Consider the following 11767-nt stretch of genomic DNA (forward strand, 5'->3'; position numbering starts at 1 on the left):
GGTGTGTGTCGAGAAGCTGAATAAGCATCAATTACAGACCGTGAAAGAAACCAATATTCTTCAAGTTAATTTAAATCAATTCAACTTCAGTGAATTTAATATAAAGCAATTTCACATGATGCCTTACAAGTTTAATATTTATGTTCAGTTGTCGAGATCTGCTTTTGAAATTCAACCATTAAATATGAGCATGACAACCTAAAAGCAATTCAGAAACAATCTCCACTTCAGTCACTGAACTCTGTTTCTCAACAGATTAGAGCAGCACAATGCAAGGTATTGGTAGTTTTTGTGATTTGGAGCTGCTGCATTTTCAGAGTGCAAGTCACTTACAAGCTATACCGCTGCTGTAAATATGGATAGCATTTATTATAATAACATCATTTTTGATCTAGCAAACTAGCAAGATAACTTTGCAAACAAAACAAACATCAACAACAGCTTCTTCTTCAATGTCGTCTTCAGTCTCTTTGCTTCTGACATGATGTCTGCAGAGCCTGATGAGCCTGGCTCCACTCACCGGCTCTAGTTCTGGTGCCCATTTCCGACGCCGCTCCCCATCAGCACCCTCAAGTGACTCACGCTAACCTGGACCTGGAAGCCTCCTCCTCCTGGCAGTCCAAAGCTCCTGTGCACTCCCCTGCCAAACTCCCACTCCGTTCCATAGATATATTATAATGAACTAGATAGTGAATGCAAAGATGGTGCCCATCCTGTCCTGGTGCTTAAGTTGAAAATTTTTTTCTAGCTTCTTATTTCCTGGTTATACATCCCACTGAATATGCACCAGAGTGTTTTGCCCCTTGCCTCCACCGTAAGTTCCCGCTCAGCCCATAGACTTTACATTGTGTTTCACAGATTTTTAAATTGCATTTTCCTTACAAATATAAAACAACATGTATCAAAAATTAATTACAGAAAGAGTCATAACTAACCTATTTTTCAGCTTGAGGTGAGTAATTTTCCTCTGCAATGCCCTGAGTGGCCTCTGGGAAGAGAGATGAAGTCACACCCCTTCTGGCGGACCACAGGACCATGGGACCTTACTTTGGAAAACATGGAAAACAACACAACTTTTCAGACCGAGCAGGGTCACAGCATCTGTGGATAAACAACACTGTTTACCTGGAGATGGTGTTACCTGCCAGCCTGCCACAAGGAGTGGCTAACTTTAGCAGTGTGTTATCAGGTAAGCAGCAGCCTGCTCTCCTCGCTGGTTAATGTTCATATATGTGTTTACACATTGCTCCAGCTGAGTGGTTGTTTACCAGCTAATTCTGACACAGCCTACGTACAACCTAATTTTCATTTTCTAGCTCAAAATACTGATAATCTTTGCTGTTTACGAGCTGTCCCACTTTGCGGATATCAACATCTGGGCCATACTGCAATTAGCAATGGGAGAGGGGCTGCCATCTGCTGGGTCTGCAGCCCCAGTGGAGGCAACGGTTGAATAGAATTGGACATTAATAAAATATTAATAACTAAATTCACCGGCTAGTATTTCTGGTGCTGACTAGCAAGGGTGGTGACATTTAATCGACTAGACGACTAATCACACACACATCCCTACTCTGAAGCCCCCAAAGTGATATTCAGGAAGTCCCTAACAGCAATTATATTCAAATGAACCTTACCCATGATACCATGTCATTAATAAGATACAGGTTGTTAACATGCATTTATAGTTGGCAGTCTAGTTCCTGTGATACTTCAGTAACTGATGACCACCAGGTCACGAAGACCTGGTACATTTCACACATTAACATGGTATTTCTCAACTTAACAAGTTGAAAATCTCCATTAAACAACTGACGGACGCAGAATAATGGAGGCCCTGAATTGGGACACAGCAACGGAGCCAAGACAAGATGACTGATATGAGATGATGATCCATCCTTTAAATCTAGTGAATGGGTTCTTCTTTCCACAGCTGTCCGGACTCTGTACGCTCCAACGTCTCCCTCATTTGAATATGAAAGGGCACTGGAAGCATACATCATGATGATTGATTCTGAGCAGATTGTGGGAAGAGTCATTTGTCATGTTGTGCCTCAGATTTCAGAGCATACCAATCCGTCTTAATATCAGAAAACCAACACATTATAGATTTAATAATTAGCAATTCTGAGCTAATCATTAAACCTGAATAAGAACTGGCCGCAGCTGCCATCTCTTTAGATACTGAATGTTTTTGGCAACCACGACACACCACCTCTGCACTCTTAGAAATAAGGGTTCCAAAAGAGGTTTTTCCTGAGGGACTGAGGTTCTACATAGAACCATTTGTTTCCATTAAAAGCTCTTTTCATCCAGGAAACCCTTTTTGGATGAAATATTTCCTTTATCATGGTTTCTTTGTACCAGAAAACGGTTCTTGGTAGACCCCTCTTAGTGTGTTCTAGATAAAACCATTGGAAAATAAAAAGATTCCTAATAGAACCCTGTGGTTGGGTTCTAGTTAATACCCCTGGCATGTAAAAAGATTCTCAGTAGAATCCCCTGACTGTGTTCTAGATAAACCTTTGGTGTATGAAAAGTTCTCAGTAGAATCCCCTACATGGGTTCTTGTTATTACTCTTCGGAGGTTGAATAGTTCCTGGTAGAACCCCCTGAGTGTTTTAAAGATAAACCTGGGTGCTTGTTTGCACCCTTAGGAGGTGGAACAGTTCTGGATAGGACCCCCGGAAACAGTTCTGGGTGGAACCATTACACCATAGAGGGGTTCTCTGAAACCTTTCACAGATGGTTCTAGGTATAACCTTTCATGTTTGGTTCTAAGTAGAACTGTTTAAAAGGGTTCCAGGTGAAACCCATATAAAATTATGTGCCAGAAACCAAAACGGGTTCTTCTGTGGGGCGTAGAAACGTGTATTAAAGCCAACATTGCACTCCACTGATTAGCACTGCTGTATTATGTACCTTTTGTATCAGGGTCTAGTACCTTTATGTGGACAGAATAGGGAGTATTTTTTAACCTTGAGAATTCTGGTGTGCTCTGATATCTGCAGGATTTTTGCAAAACTGTCACAGGTGTTGTGGTGAAATATGCTTCCTCGGCTAATATCCCTGCTCAGCTGGAAGAAGCATGAATGCAGTGTCTGTCTGTAGTTTTCAGGACAGTGTTGCATGTGTGAGATATAGCTGGTTGCCTCCCTGATCTTGTTTCACTGTCTGCTGGGTCTATTTCCTCTTCTTCATATCCTCTTTAATCCAATGTTGGAACGTATTGCTCTCAGATGTAATTATTTTACCCCGCTCCCAGGCAATAATGTGATTTTCCTGACTTACAGTGATTTTAGAGGGCTAATTTTAGAAGCTAAAATTTAAGTTTCTCCTGATGTGCTTGATGATTCTTTGAAGGAGTACGCACTACAAGAATTTCTTTTTCTTCTTAGATGAGAGGCATGGGATCTCATAAATCACACCTCATTTTTCTTCTCTGTTTCAAATTTGGTCCTTAGGGGTGTACTAGAAGCTGGAACGGTTTGAAGTGGGGTTTTTAAGGGGATGTATTTCATTACCCTTTGATTGTGTGCTGAAGTGCCACGGTTGTTTGAGAGCGTGACTGTCCCGATGTTTTGGGGGCTGGATGTCTGACACTGTGCTGAAAAAACTTCAATGTGACAAAAAGAGGTGGCCACTTTCTGCCAGACAGAATATATCATCATAATACCCAGTGGTGGAAGGAGAACTGACAAGTTGTATTCAAGTGGAAGTACTGTACATTACTGAAATATTACTCAAAAACATGTAAAACTACCAACTAAAAGTAAATAAAAGTACACAAGTATTTTTCTCAAAAACTTCTCAGTGTATTAGTTATTTGTAACTGTAGATGTTTGATGCTTTATCAACTGCATGCATTCGATTAGAAGGAGTTCTTCAGTCTTCAGTCTAAATTACTCCCAACTCCGGCACCATTATCTGCTCTGGTCAGTGATCATGGTCACCAAAAATGTGACTGCTGCCGTGTTTTTCTTTTCCCCTGTTCATATGTCATGGTTTTCACCTGCTCATTTGTGATCAGATAGCCTTATTGGCTAAATATGTAGTTTTATTGATTAAAATTGGAGGTTTACTCAGCAGTGAATAATGATTTTCAAAGTGCAGAAGATTATACAGTGTAACGCATACTTAGATGGAAAATTCTGCATTTTTTATGTAGATGTCCAGTCAGTGTTGATCCAATGGGAGAACTTAACTTTCTAGGACATTATAACACGGACTGAGGAATTATTGTTTGTAGTGACTACATTTACCATCAACACTGACTGAACATCCACATAATTTATTGGTTATGAAATAGTCTCTTATTACTAACACCTCTGTGTGACCTATATACGCAAACAAGACAGTTTTCACAAACAGTGAGTAGTATGTTAGCTAGTTAAGAAGACTTAATTTTATTTATATAATTTTATTTTTGACATTATTTTTTTGGTTACCATGGTGCAAACACTTTTGTTCACAGGGGCCTCCAAAATCCACAAAATATGAAAGTTCTTGTGCCTTTAAGTAAGAGTAAAATTACAGATGTGATAAAAAATACTAATAAAAGTAGAGGAAGCAGAGAAAGTTACCTAATTACACTAACATGAGTAGTTTGTAGGTCATAGTTTGCAGACTGTCAAGTCATGTTTTGTAATTTGTTACTTCCACCACTGACAATACCTTTGACCGTCATTTGAAGAATGTCAAAGTAAAGTCAATGTTCTTTATATATGTTCCCTCTTGGGCACATTATTCAAAGACATGGTGTGTCTTATCATTTTTATGCAGATGATTCGCAGGTCTACCTGCCTGTGAGATCCACAGAGCCTGGTGTGCCAGATTCACTTAATGACTGCCTGTGTGAAGCTAAAAAGTACATGTCAAAAAATTTCCTTCATCTGAACTCAGATAAAACAGAGATACTTTTCACTGAGCCCCAGCACATGACTAAACAAACTCTACCATCTGCTGGTCTCCTAATGGATCAGATCAAGTCTGTTCTCGGTGTGTGGTTTGATCATAATTTAATTTTAAACATCACACTACAAAGCTTGTGCAATCATGTTTTTATCATCTTAGATTTACAATATGTTCTATTCTAACCAATAAGGACACAGAGACCATTTTACACGCCTTCATCTCATCATGCCTGGATTACTGCATCAGTCTTTGTACCTGTCTGAGCCCAAAATATATTAATAGACTAAGAATGTTCACAACTCAGCAGCCAGGCTTTTAACCAGAACTAACAAACAACATCACATCACTCCTGTTTTAGTTTCTTTACACCGGCTAGCAGTATGTTTTAGAATATATTTTAAGATTTTACTGATGACTTTTAAGGCTCTTTAAGGCCTCGCTCCCTCATATATCACTGATCTGTTAGTACCCTACACACCAGGACGTACCGTCAGATGCTCCGGCAGAAGTCTTTTGTCTGTTCCACGGGCCCAGCTGAAAACCAAAAGGGACAGGACGTTTTCAGTCAGGCTCCTGAGGCTCTGGAACAATCTGCTGAAGGAAATCAGGTTAGCCGAGTCAGCGATCACTTTTAAATCCCCTCTTAAAACATACTTTTATCAGAGAGCCTTTACTGATGAGCTGCTTTAATGATTTTTATTCCTAAAATTATTGTTTTTTCTTATTCTTATCATAACAAACTGTACTTTGTATTTTTTAACATCAAATTGTTTTATCTGATTACTATTCTTATGATTCTTCTTTTTCTTCTTCTTCTTACTATTCGTGGTATATTATTCATGACTAGTGTATCAGTACATTTATCTAGGGCTGACCTGAATCTACTGCAAACTAAGTCTTAAAAAGGACAAAGGAAATTATCTGTTTTTATCAGCTAAGCCCAAAAACATCTCCTCATGTTGGTTTGTTTTTCCTTGTTTGCTCTGTTGTCTTAACCACCATCCTTTAAGATTAGATTCATGAGTGCACTGAGCGAAAAGCACGGTGCTTATATACAGGGTTAGTGTGTGTGGGTGGAGGAGACCAGCGGAGGAAATGATTTTGCTGTTAAAAAAAAACATGTAGAATATCTAAGCCATTGCATTTATATTGCACCAGTTGAATAAGATATCCAATTACAAAAAAATCCCTGAGGTTCAGACAGCTAAAAAGAAACTGCTTCTTCTTCGGGATCCATATAAAACTAATGGGGCACACTCTGCATTCTCCCCACCTCAATTAAAAACCCATCAACCAGGACACTCAAACATACAGTACACATGCAATTATTTTTTAAGTGGTTTGCTTTGACCTTCAGTCTATGACAGGCCTTTACACCAGCTATGAGCTGGAATAATAATAGGTTCTTTGGTATTAAAACCACAGTATCTTACACTACATGACACTTCAGAGAGGTGCTCTGAATTTTAATATCATATAGTGAAGTGGAGCTGCAGGCTGTGCTTACGGAGGAATCCCAAGACTTGATGTTTTAGTCTGATACGTCAGCTTGATCCCAGTCTTACAGTGCTGATTCCCACCTGCAGGGAGGGAAGTCGACCCCCCGGTACTGAAAGACATGAGGTATAAAGAGTATCCTGATGATTTCATGTGTTTTTTGGCATTTTATTTGTTAAAAATCACCTCTCACTTATCTACTAAACCCCCCAGTACTTTGAGAAATTTCACATGTAACACATTACACTCAATGTGCTGTTGATTTTTTTCATTTTCCAGTTATTGGTAATCGACTGAGGACCTCAAGTGGACAGATAATGAACAGCATCCTCTTCTGCAAGAGACTTATAAAAGGAGAAATGAAACAGTCAGTGTGACAGATCATGTCCCATGTCATATTAATGGTGTTTACCTAACCTGACATTACTGCCACTGCCATCCTATCTAACCTGCAACCCTCCCACTCAAATAAAAAAAAAAACTCTCTCAGGAGCAGGCAGGGGTTGAAACACTAATAAGCCTCCCACGCTCGATCCTTGTAGTTTAACCTTTACGCTGTCGCTCCGAGTGCGCTGGTGTCTCATCTGACCAGCTGGCGAATCTTCAGATCAAGTGTTCATTAGGCCAGATGAAAGGGTTTTCATTGGGGAGATGTAATGGTTCTCTGTATTTGCATGGGGGATTAATTAAGTTTTTGTTCTTTTCCATGAGTAAATATCACAATCTAATAATAGCACAATAAATGATGCCATGTAACTAGAAAACAAAGGAAGAATAGTGCACTCAAACCTCACTGAAGCTGATCAAGCTGTCAGGGAAGTCCCAGAGTCACCTTACTGAAATTGAACTGAAATGTCCCCTTGCTGCTTTAACTTGCTGCTCACTGAGCCTCACAAACTTTTAGCCCGCCTCATGCAACTGGATGACAGAGTCATAGTTTAAATACCTTCATGACAAACAGAATTTGTGTGATTTGCCATATAATGTTAAAAATAAAAGATTTGTTGACTTAAGTTTTGAACCTCTTAGACAAGAAATGGAAGTGAAATAGAATTTCGTCCCTCATTTCTTGAAGGAAGCAAGCAGTAATGTGACGTTACTGTAATAAGCAGATGAGTATGTATAAGCCTTACCAAAACTTTACTGTGTCTCTGGAAAATTCCTCTAAAAATGATTTGTCACTCGCAGTTATCAATAAAATTATTATTCAAATAGCAAAACATGTCATTACAAATGTGAATACAGAAAAATGTGGTGTTTTCTCTCATATTGCCCTTGAATTTCTGTTTCTGGTGATGCGTTCTTCCATGGTGGCGCTGTTGCAAATATTTCAAATAGTCCAAAGAAATCCAAAGAAAACCTGACATTACCTTGTCCAACATGAAAAGCAGTGAGGCGTTTAGCTTTAACATCTTGGTTAGTCTGCTGAAAATAGGGATTCAAATCTTGTGTATTACCTAATAAGTCAATATATCCCTACACTCAATAGCTAACTCTTCAACTGTACTTTTAGCTAAGTATTTCAAGTAGTATTTTTTCCCCAATACTTTTAGCTGGGCTAACTGTTTCAACTGTTTATTTTTAGATAGGCATAAATATTCCAGCCACTTATCCATTATTTTTTAGCTAACTAGGCCTATTTCAGCAGTTTTCAATAACACTTAACTTCTTCAACTACAGACTACTTTTGGCAATATTTAAACAGTTCTTTTCAAAGAATCAGAGTCAGAACGATCTTTCTTGTCATCATACTCAGGTAAATTGAAATTATGAATGGCTTCTCTCCATGAATCTGAAAAATATACACATATAAAAATGTGAAACTGCAAAACTATAACATAAATAGAAGCAGAAAACAGACAAACCCCAGTAATGGCGGCTTTAAAATAGATTAAAGTTAAGTTTTGTAGTGTTTATCCATTATTTTACCAATGTCAACCATATGTCCTTACTTTTAACCGCAGTAACTATTTCTGAGTTTAAATTGTCAGCTGATGGACAGCTTAAGCCTGCTGTAGATTTGCAAAAAAAAAAAAAAAAAATCAGCTTCAAACAATTTTTAATCCTAGTTGCTTATTTTCCTTCTTCACACAAACAGTACTCTCAGGAAACTGCAGGAGTAGGCTACATGTGGTTGGTTGTCTACCTTCAGTATTTCTCCAAAAGATAGACAAACACACACATACACACACACACACACACACACACACACATCACTGAGGATTTTTAAGGGTGTTGAGAGTTGGGTAGGAATGGGTCAGAGAGCACTTTAATTGAATTTCAAATGATTTAATTCACTGTGCTAAACTCTGCAGACTTCTGAATAAATTTCAGTGGAATTCAAGTTGCTTTCAAAGAGGAAACAAACAACTGTGATATTTTTTTGAATTTGGTTAATATTTGTGGAAATCTGTTTTAGGGGCCATATAGTCCTTTTTTGTAATGAACATAGTATTTTATTTAACAGATTCTACTTTCTGTGCACATTATTCTTTTATTATTGTATCTGAACAGCTGATGAAAAGAGGGTTATTTATGCTCTAGATTACCAATGCATGAATAAAAAGCGGCATCGCCACATAATCTCCATGAGATTTATTGCCAGAGGTTTCAGTTCAACAGTGCCTGAGGTATGTGGAGTCATTGTGAAACCTGGGCAGCGTTGAGGATAGAAATACATCCAATATGCTTTAGACATTATTAGAGTTAATTAGACAGGAGAGCTAAGAGGATTGTAGGAAGGATGATGAGCTCAGAGAGGCGATGAGCCCCGCTGAAAGGGGACAACCAGTAAACTTCAGTGTTCTCATTTCCCTTTTCTGGACTACATTCATCGCTAACAACTGAGTATGTAGGTGAATATTTTCATCAGAAGGAATGGATGAGTCATTGTGTTTGTAATATCCTTCGACAAGGCAGTGGGATTAAGACAGGATATGAATTTTGAAGTACTCAGTGTTGTCATAGTAGAGTCAAGGACGCTTTTTATGGCCCTTGATCATAATTAGTGTATCAAGTGGAGTTGACACCCCAACCTTTTTTTTTTCAGTGAAAACAACAAGTCACCCACTCAGATGAGAATGAGAAAATTTGAGAAAAGCCTGCAGGAAAATATCTGTTTGACTTACCGTCCATCTAAGGCTTAATTTTATACACACACCCTAAGAAATAAGGTTGCAAAAGGGTTCACCAAGGGTTCTTTGACAGACTAAGGGACCCTTTTACATCCAAAGAAACCTCTTTGGAAGAAGAGTTACAATTTAAATTGAGATAAATGTAACATAAACTGTTGAAATGATGGATGATCACAATATACACTCCAAGACCTAGATTCTCAAACTGTCCTCCCTCTGGTGGTATGTGGAAGAATGTCGGAAATATTTTTAAAATAAAATAAATGACTTTAGAAAGATACAACACTATTGCAATACTAGCAAATTGTGATTGAAACTACATTAAATATGAGATCATTAAAATGCAATTTAAAATAAGTTTTTTCTTTCCTATATTTTTTGTTCAATATCAGCCTGCTACATAGTCAAGATCATGTGTGCACATAATGTTATCCATGATTACCAGAGCTTACAAGCCAGATTTTACAGGACGATTGGAGAGCAACATTAATTGATTACTTGTGAAGTAAGAATTTAACCAAGTAAACATGTGTTAATTAATAATTAAGTGATAGTCTAGAAATGGCATTAATTGTTTTGTCTGGCAGAGTCATTCATTGGATAAGGAAACTTAAAATTAAACTTAAAGTAATGATAAAAAAAATTATGAAAAATGTAGATTAGACATTAATAGATTAATACATTAATTATATTATAGCTTGACATTCATGTCCCAACTATTTTTGAATTGGGTTTGTTGGGCACTTTTATTTATAAGAGTGTCTAAGAGTATAAGAGTCTACAGTTTTTTTTTTTGTTTTTTTTTGCAGCTCTTCTCAAACCCAAATCTCATCTTTTGTGTTATTTTCTGAGAAAGACCAGAATGATTGTGCAGGTGTACAAAGGTGGTACTTTTTTTTTTTTAAATCCCAAATTGTGTGCAGACGGTTGCTGAGAGCAGCTGGTTTCATGGCAACATTATTCTTTGTGCCTGAGGCTGATTAGGAAAAAGAGCTTATCTGAACTCTACTTCCCCGTCTCAGGATGTCCCCTGCTGGACTCCAGTACCTTTTGTAGGCTGCCAGGTCCAGAAGCTTTGAATACACCCCCCCTTTTCTGCTTCAGGAGTCTCAATGTGGGACCAGCTGCATCTCCCCGGAACACCTATTGCGAGTCACTAAGGATCCAGCGACTACAAAATATTGTGCCTGGATAAAACGTTAAAGCTGCAAGGAATTTCAATGCTGTCACTCAGTATTCACTAGAACTGTGTAAAGGACAGAACTGTGAAATCGTTTGCTGGATGAATCCCTCAGAAACTAAACAGTGACTGTGCATAATCAGGAGGGCACAATCAGGCCAAGAAGTGAAAGAACAAAAAGGTGTATTTTGTGAAAGATAAACAGTAAAAAGAAAGTCATTATATTGCTGAACAGATTTCAGATGCAAGCAAGGACGTTTTATCTTAATTTAAAATGAATTTTGCTTTAAAATTTCAAACATGAATTCCTTGTTAATCAAGTCAGTCATTGATTTGTTGTTCATGAACTCCAGAACACCAAAATGTTATTGATGCCATTACATGACACAACAACCTCTTCTCCATGGATGGATGATGAGACGATGGGCCTTTGGGAACAGTTAAGGAAACGTCTGATGCAGGTTATAGCAGAGTTAATCTGCTGTCAAACATATTTGAAATAGCTTCACCTCTATGCAAAATGCTGTTGGTATAAAAATTAAAAAACATAAGAAAGCAAATATTTTAGGCTTTAGCTGATATTCATAGAAGGACTTGGGTCAGGATCAGGAGCATAAAACAAGTTTGGGACGTCTCTGTTTTTGGTGTGATCCAAACGTAACTGGCTCGAATGGGCAAAGTCATTTGAATTATAGTTAATATGTCAAATTTAATGATTTTTTTTCTCTGTTGTAGTCTGAATTATTTAAGTTATTTTCATTTAAAACACTTGTTATTGTATGTAGCAGAGTGATTACTTTTTTGTATTTTTCATCAGTTTATATTTTTATTTCATTTTTAATTTTTGTTTTCAAATGAATTTAGTTTCAGTTCGTTTCCAGAGTGGGTTTGCTCATTTTAGTTTTTTCATTGTTTAAAAATCTTTACTTTTAGTGTATTTTTTTTTATTAGTTTCAGTAATATTATATTACTATTATGTTATATTTGTATTATATTCATATTTGATTACATTAATGCTATAATATGGAGGGTATTTGTCAGG

The sequence above is a fragment of the Lutjanus erythropterus genome, chromosome 19 (genome assembly GCF_056507025.1).
Source record: "Lutjanus erythropterus isolate fLutEry1 chromosome 19, fLutEry1.hap2, whole genome shotgun sequence".
Lineage (NCBI taxonomy): Eukaryota > Metazoa > Chordata > Actinopteri > Lutjaniformes > Lutjanidae > Lutjanus > Lutjanus erythropterus.